Here is a 6,502-nt window from a genome sequence, read left to right as displayed (position 1 = left end):
CTCCTGAAACTCCCACCTCTAGATTTCTTGTTACATACATAATTAAATTACTTTATTTGTTAAAATACTGTTAGGCTTGTTGTCACTTGTAAGGAAAATCACCCTAACTGTAAGTAGGGTCTCCCACAGAGAATTTTATACCCCACTTTCCCCTCTCAACCCATATAATACCTGGACAAATATGATGCTGCACAGTTAGAATCACAACGTGTCAGAGCTGAAAGTCTACATTTCCAATTAACAGATGATAAAATAAGAAATTCAGAAGTGATTCCTCTTGTTTAAGGGTTGCGCCTTATTAATACAAATGCCTATGGAAAAGGAGAAAGACACATCAGACCTATCAAAATCATGTCCTAGGAGCAGATATGCCTGTGCACGGAGAACATTCAGCACTAGGAGACTGAAGGGAGCAGGTTATCTTTAAGAAGGAGAAAGATACAGAAAAAGGAATCTGGAGGTTCTATGATCAATGTCTTCTTCAAATGTCTCATAAGACGGAGGATGCGTTTTTCCAAATTGCTTTCCAAAAATGCACAATGAGCATTTCCCCCAGAAGTCATGAGAGTCCTGGCTTCATCACACCTGGGGCTGCCAGTCTCTGCTCTGGGTGGCAGAGGTGCTGGCCATTGGCAAGGAGGAGGCCACTGGGTTCATATAACCTCATGGAAGAGACGTTTTTTAAGCTAGAATAAATACAGTAAGTCCTCACTTAACATCGTTGATGGGTTCTTGGAACTGGAGTGAAATGGCATATAATGAAACCAATTTTACCACAGGCTAAATGATATAAATAGGAGTTAAGTTCCTAAACAACTCCTCAATGTTATTCGAGGATCTGTTGTATTCTTAGGAATATCAGAGACCAGTTTCAAAAGCTGCAAATATTTTCTGTACTTATGCAATCCAATTCTTCTATGGCCATGTAAAGACAACCTGATTATTCAATTCATTTGAATTACATAAGATTTTTCTTGAAAATTTGTCAGTCCCTTCCCCCATTTTTTTCCCTCAAACTTTTATGAAAACCAAGATAATTTTGACAGGGAGAATATATTATTTTAACTTAATAATAAAAATAATACATGTTTACACCCATGTCTGTCTTCTAGATTGCATATTCCTAGCTCTATTTAGCAAAGTGTGCAGAACATACTAGTTACTCAATAAGTATTTGTGGAATGAATGCATGAAGAAATGCAGGAGGCTTGAAAATACAGAAAACACAGAATTTTAGAGAAACTACCTGTGTTATACATTCATTTGTAGGCAAATCTTGTTCCACAAATATGTTTTACACATATATTTTGAATTATTCATTTATTTTCCTTCAATGGGAAGCCTTTTGTGGTTGTTTCCTGAAAAGGTTGGGGTTTTTAAAAATCTCAACTGTATTATCCTCTAGTATAATGAGGAACAGAAGAAGTGTAAGTTGCTTCCACAAGTTTGCCATGTGATGGAAACGAACCTAAGTGTTCTAGCGGCCACTGTAAATTTCTCTCCTCTGCTATATAGGTCAGTCTAAGACATTTGGTAAAGCTTTATAGTTCAACTAGAACAACTTAAAAAGCTGATGTAACCAAAGTAAGTAAATAATAAGTGTTCTCCTTTATTTGCTATTACATGAAGGTAAATGTAAGTCATGACATATATTCCTTGCTCATTTGAAGAGTGATTTATGCACTGATGTTTCCAAGCTTGTTTCAGGGGCTATTGGAGTTATGCACACAGCTCTGGAAGTAAATGGGACCCTAACATTGAAACTCCCTGGAAATGTTCTCATGAATGACACAATTTAGAAAAAGGATATTGATCTTCCCACACAGATCACAGATTGGGAACACTTGCCATTCCAGCAAATCATCTCCTACAGATCCTCTGCTGTAGTCAGGTCTAGGATTTTTTACTCAGAAACACTAGGGGCAAATAATGTAAATAGAGTTTAGTGTTAAGTTTCACCAGGCAGAACATTATAAAATTTGATTACAACCATCAATAGGGAGCCATAAAAAAATACAACAGGACTTGAGTTCAAATTGTAGTCAATTTCTGATCATGGATGCCCACATTATTTGTATACTGGATTATCCTTGCCCTTGGCAAAATTGACGTTGGGAAAAACAGGGAAATAAGGAAAGTGTGTCTTAAGTTCTAGTTTTTGCATCTAGTTATTCATTTAAGAAATATGTATTAAGCACATATTTGATGCCAAGCATCATTCTAGGCATGGGGTACCCTGATGACAACAACGCAGAATCCCTACCCTCAGGAGTCTTAGTTTATTAGGCAAATACTATAAACAAATCAACAAAAAATACACAATACGAAACTTGGTATCCACAAATGCAATGATGATATAGGGGGAAATAAAGGGGAATGAGGGGATGAGAGTGATATTTTAGATAGAGGTCTCAAGAAGAGCGGTGTCTCTGAGCAGGGAAGTGGATGAATTGAAGAGTCGGCCTTGAACTGTGTAGAGGAAGGAGTTCCAGACTGAGGGGACAGCAAGAGCAAAGGACCTAAGGCAGGCCCATAATTGACATGTGAGGACCAGCAAGGAAGGCAGTAGAGTGAGCAAGGGGTCAAGCGTGTGAATTGCAATCAAAGAGACAGCTGGGGATACAGTCATGCGGGACTTGGAGGCTACAGTGAGGCTTTGGGTTGGTTCTAAGTGTTGGTGATGCAACTGAAGAATTATTGCAAAAAAGTCACACAATCCAATTTGCCGTTTAAAAGGATCCTCTGATTGCAGTTTAGAGAAGAATTTATGTGGGGGTGGAAGGTAGTGATGGGGAGGGGGCTAAAATATTAATAGAAAAACCACTTAGGGGGTTATTACAGAAATCCTGCCCAGAGATGATTGGTTTGGACCAGAGGCAGGATTTCTGGCTGGGGTGGATATGTGGTGGGAGTGAAAGAGAAAAATGAAGGATAACCTTGGTTAAGAGCCTCCTCAACTGAGCAGCACTGTTTATTAAGATGGGAAAGACTGGGAGAGGGAAGCAGGTTTGGATGAGTGTGGACAAGTAAGCAAGAGGCCCATTTTAGACAGGGTAAGTGTGAACTTTTAAGGGAATCCTAATCTTAGGTGTTTATCTTAGAGAAGCACTTTGGACCCTGCTTCATAAATAAATAAATAAACAAATAAATAAGTAAAAAAGACATCAAGAGAGAAAAGGCCTACGAAGATGATCTCACGTGGCCTTATGAGACCGGGGTCTGCTGCCCCTGCTGCTATCATAGGTGTAGATGCCTGTCGGTGCTGCTGGTTCATCGAGGAGCCAACGAAGTGGCAGGAGGCATGTGTGCTCAGCGTTCTGCAAGATTGTGGTGAAGGGAGACACAGGGACTGTCAGGCATTGCAGGAGCCCAAGAATGTCAAGCCCAATGATGTAGTTTGGGAGACTGGAAAGGAAGGCCAGCCCAGAGTACCATACGTTGGACTCTATCTTATGTCTACTTCCTAATGTGTGCCTTTATCCCCCTCCTCTTTATGTCCTACTGCAGCCACTGAAAACATCCCTGTGGTTAGGTGACCTGACTGACAAGATGTACGTGGATCTCTCATGGTGAAACACCCACGTGGGCAAGTATAGACAGAAGTGCCCCCCTAGAAATAGGTCCTCAGGGACCTGCTCAAGGTAAAAGAGCACCAGATGAAGTTTTAGCAGAAGCAAGGAAAGCATGAGCTGAAGATTAAGAGTTGTGCAACTTGATAAAGAGGCTTCAACCAGAGGGGCCGGGAGTAAGGGAGGATGGAGAGGGAAAAGGGAGTCAAACACATGGTGACAGAAGGAGACTAGACTGTGGGTGGTGAGCACACAGTGCTATACCAGATGATGTATTATAGAATAGTACACTTGAAACGTATATAATGTTTATTAACTAATGTCACCCCAATAAATTTCATTAAAAAAAAAGAGACTGGCTGCTCGTTTGGAGGGGCTCAAAGAAGGGATTTTACAAACTGAACAGATTACGTCTTTGTCTAAAGCTACGTCAGTGAAAAAAATTGCTGCAAAGTCTAAATTAAGGCTAAGAAAAAGATCTACAGTCAAGCCCGGTCTAGATAATGATATAACTGCCCTAAAGCAGAGGCATTTTGGGGGATGCTAAGGGAACTGGAACCCAAGATATTGTCAGCAGAGTTGGGGGTAGGGGCTGAGGATCAGTAGTACAGTAAATTGTTTCCAGAAATGTTTTTGCAATTTTTCAATCTGTAAACGCTAGAGAAGAATGTAATGTACATGAACAGTGACTGGCCCCAAATATACCAAATACAGCACCTGTGAATCCCATGTTGTATACCAAACAACCCATCTTACTCAGCTGCCTACAACAGATATGACCAGGAAAGTGTCAAAGGAAAAGAAGAAATGGAAGGTATCAAAGCTGATACCTCAGTACCTATAACAGAGGATGACGCATCTGCCCATAAGACTCAGACTCCTGAACACAGCCAGTTCTGAGACCAATTCCTCAAGCCAGGATTCCCCCAAACCAGAAGAAAGGATCTCAAGCCATTATCGTAAGTCAGGAAGCTACCACCTCTTTAGTAACCATGCATGATGCAAAAGACCTTCTACAGGATCTGAAATTTGTCCCATCAGATGAAAAGCAAAAACAAGGCTGCCAATGAGAAAACGAAGCCGTAATTCAGAGAAGGAAAGAGCCGATGAAGCCAGAGGGCACAGCATTTAGTGTCCACGTTCCGTACAGAGCAGTACTGCAGACCAGCCCCTTACGTGGGTGCCTTAAGTGGGCTAGGCGACTGGGTTGTAGCACTTTTTGTACAGGATCCTGCCTTGCAATTATTTTGAAGATTGGCCATGGCTTTTGCCTGTGGATCACCAGTTGATATATTTGCTAAAATTAAAGACTTTCATCTCAAGTATGATGAAGTTCCTCTCGATCCCAATGTTCAGAAATGTGATGGAATGGTATTAGAACTCAGCCATCACAATCAGCCTTTGCATAGATCAGTTTTCCTACAGTTCTGAGAAGCCTTTATCGCTATGCAATAAACCATGCATTCCACTTGAGATTCTGAATTAATTGGTTTCTCATTTTTCTGGAAATTTGGATTAAGAAACATGGATATACCTTGATCTAAAGGCTAAGACTCAAGCTTTATAAATTTACCAAAAACTTACAAATGATGTATCATCTTCTTTTTTTTTAAGGAGGGCACTTCTCACAGTGGCCTATGCAGGGATTGAACCAGCAACCTTGGTGTTATACACACCATGCTCTAACCAACTGAGCTAACCAGCCACCCCCAAAATGATGTGTCTTTTATAAGACCATACTTAATGCTTTGTGGAGAACCCTGACTAATACCATAGGCTCTGTGGCTTTTGCCTTTTCTAGTTGCCTCTTCCCAGCTCCTGATTTTCTTCTCTATTTCTTCATCTTTCCAGAAGCCCCTTCCCTTACTCCCACCCATTGTGCTCAGAGCCTGGCATATAGTGGAAGCTACCCCCACCCACCATCTATGTAACGCTACTGCTAATTAAGGTGCAGTATGAAAAACAAGATATTATTTGTTATTCTTATCGCAAGTTTTGTATTTACCACAATTGCTATTTAGAACACGCTGGAATCACCGATAGCCTGAAATCTAACCTCTGAATGATCTGTGTCTAATCACAGAGTGGATTGGCAGTGTTGTAAATGTCACCCCACTCCACTACTCTGATAGATGCCCTCATTAAAGTTGAGAAGAAGAAATTTAAATACCAGGGTTGAGCTCCTGAGCAATCGTGTCGTTTCTATTGATCACCTAATGAAAATGTATGGCATTTAACAGTGAAGAGACGCATTTACATGGGGATGCTAGCTTCCACAGCTGTGCTTCATGCCAGTTCCAGGAAAGCCCGTCACCATACTTACTCTTACAGTGCATTTTAAGACTCTCCTAGTTGCAGAAAGAAAAGTAGGTTGGAGAGAGTTTGGTCACTTCAGTTGTGCAGTTTCATTACCAACTGATATAAACAAAATTTAGACACTGGTAAGCATCATGAGAACCCCAAAAGTTGAAATGTAGAGGCTAAAGTAAAAAGAAGATGAAGCCTTTGCTTGATCTCTTTGGCTAGATTATCCCTGTGATATTTTCCTGGGATCCTACAGATGTTATGTTTAATAGCAACTATAAAAATATTCAAATGGGGAGGATAAATATGAATAGAAGAACAGTCACGCAGTGGTAAACTATTAACACCTTAACAAGCAGAGATGTGTATCACATATTTGAAGTGGGTGAGAATTATATCACCTACGGAACCTAATTTACAGTCATGAGAGGAAATAAAAATTCCCAAGAAGCCATGGCAACTCTTCCTAATAAGATGATTGTGGACACTGCTCCTGACAACTGGCCTTGCAGTAGTTTAAGGAGTTTGACGTCACTGGCTAAACAAGAAGCTCCCTAATTCTTTTATAAAATTAATCATGAGAATGGAAAGGGGAAAAGGGCTCCCCGTGGCTCCCCTATATTTTCCAG

General features: G+C 40.6%; 1 pseudogene; it reads left to right on the top strand.

Moving 5' to 3' along the window:
• The first annotated feature begins 3,188 nt into the window (after nucleotides 1-3,188).
• Nucleotides 3,189-5,050, top strand: LOC109446356 (parafibromin pseudogene; annotated as a pseudogene).
• The last annotated feature ends 1,452 nt before the right edge of the window (nucleotides 5,051-6,502 follow it).

This window comes from Rhinolophus sinicus, chromosome 2, assembly GCF_057876585.1.
Source record: "Rhinolophus sinicus isolate RSI-liver-muscle chromosome 2, RSI-T2T, whole genome shotgun sequence".
Classification (NCBI taxonomy): domain Eukaryota; kingdom Metazoa; phylum Chordata; class Mammalia; order Chiroptera; family Rhinolophidae; genus Rhinolophus; species Rhinolophus sinicus.
Note: the sequence above shows the minus strand (reverse complement) of the source record. Positions and strands in the feature narration are given on the sequence as shown.